This window comes from Teleopsis dalmanni, chromosome 2, assembly GCF_002237135.1.
Source record: "Teleopsis dalmanni isolate 2A chromosome 2, ASM223713v2, whole genome shotgun sequence".
Classification (NCBI taxonomy): domain Eukaryota; kingdom Metazoa; phylum Arthropoda; class Insecta; order Diptera; family Diopsidae; genus Teleopsis; species Teleopsis dalmanni.
Window position 1 is genome coordinate 10095898 of NC_051847.1, and position 2341 is coordinate 10098238.

Genomic DNA, 2341 nt, shown 5'->3' on the forward strand with positions numbered 1-2341 from the left:
AAAATTCGGTCTCTTCACGTGGCCATATTGATTTCTATTCTTAAAATTGATTTTACGATTTCTTGGGATTTTGTGGAGGGATCAATTTAAAGCGGAAACAAATGTGCAACAAATGTTTAGATTCAGCCGTGAGTTTTTCCCATACGAATGCATTTTGTTGTTTTAATATTAATTCTTTTATTTTTTATTATGCACTTTCGAATAATAAATTTCAAGTATTATATGTTACAAACAAATTTAATAAAGGAAACTATATACGCAGTTTGTTAAACTTGTTCTTCGATATATAACATTATCAATTCCCATTAATAACTTAAGGCAACATAGAAAGAAATTTTAATATACAGGAATGAGTATATGGAAAGGCTTTAAAGCAACAGGTATCTCATTAAAAAATAGTTAATATTATAAAAAACATATACGAAAACGCCTTGTGCTGAGTTTTGCACAACAGCACCCTAAGTAAAACACTTTCACCCAACAGCATTGGAAGACAGGGATGCTTTTTCACTAATGTTAATTAGAGACGGTTAAGAGTTTATATACAGATGACTTGATCTCGATCACCTCTCTACTATATCAGCTCATTTAATTTCAGTCGAATATGATTGTGCCAAAATGAGTCGAAAAATTAACACCAGACCTACATATCTATGTCAATAACAATCATCAATTATTAAGTATATGTAGTGTGGTAGGTGTTAAACAGTTCGAATGTCTTGAAAGTTAGTAACCACTGACGACAGTAACCGTTAGTTTCGTTTTCCTGTTTTGGTAAGATAAGGTCTATATCCGAAAACAAAAATAGAATAGAACCCACAAATAATAAAAAATTCGAGTAAATCAAAAAAAGCTTGAGAAGGAGAGTAGCAGGACAATGAACCAAACTTTCAGCGAACTAAGAGCTTCAGAAAGTTGCAGAAATAACTGATAACAATTTCTGCAAACATTAAGTTATTAAATTGTATAATTTTTAACATATCTGTAGTAATACTAAAAAAATTATTGCTGTTGTTACCATTTGTTCTCTATTAAGATAAAAAAAAATTTGTAATAACAACATCTCTTGGCACGAGATAAATAAATCAATGTTCTATATAAAAAGTTCTGCTTTTAAATTTTCAGGTAGTACGTCTCTTGGTACAAGATAAAGAAATTAAAGTTTTCTATATGGATAATTGTGTTGTGTGCCCGTCTTCCAGTAGTAGAATTTCTCAATGTTAAATAAAATGGGCTAATATAAACCCTAATAGAAAAATTAAAGTACTTTTCCCCCTCAGATATAAGGTTAAGTATAACTTTTTGTGCCATTCTACACGCCAAGAAGATTATAGTCAAGATTTATACTCTTAAGTTGAATGTTATATATGAGTTATGTGAAAAGGGATTCATTTGAAAAGCAATTTATCTGTAATAATTTTTTCAAGGTTCTAAAATTTCATTATAAATATAAACAAATGAAAACAGGCAGTTGTTATTACGTTTTAAAAGTGAATTCTACAAAATAATAAATAAACAAATCAAATCTGTTGTCAACGTGACATAAAAATAAATATCACAAAACAGATATTATATATTTCAACGAATAAAATATTTACTTTATACCTGAGACATAAATGATAAACAACTGAATAAATACTTATTGTAGGAGTCGGATCAAATAGGAATGGTCTTAAACATTTTTTAATGAAGAAATTAAAAGAAATATGGAAAATGACGACATTGAAATAAAATAAATCAATTAATAGAACTTGATATTTGGATTAGGATTTGCCTTCACTAATCCTAAGTTTAACCGCTCTCCAGTTTCTTATATTTATGTCTGTCTTCTGCATCATTGTCGGAACAATCTACACATCATATCTGTGATCTCCATCTGCTACAATCTAAATAACACTGGGCGAGCATATTTCATGATGATCAGAGGCATCTGTTCGCAACTGCACATTCTTCAACATTCTTTCAATAAAAAAATTACACTAAACAGTTTTAAGCGGGCCTGATGGTGTATATAGCATTTTATGCTATATTTTTTCGAGCTTAGTTTTTCGATTTTTATTGAAGTTAAATTTTTTAACTTATTATTACTTTCGTTTACTCTTCTGAGTAAATTGCTGACCATTTATTCTTCTCAGTAATTTTCCTTCAAAGGCCTATTAATTTCTTAGATACATCGTAGGATTTTTTAAAAGGATTAGCCTTAAAGCGAATTTCTTGTCAACGTCATTGTTGGCATTGTTGTTGTGTATTTTTAATCTCAGATATATATTATCATTTGACAAAAACAAAGCTGAATTTTACTAAAGCTATCACTAGTGTGTTTTTCCTATATTACTATGAG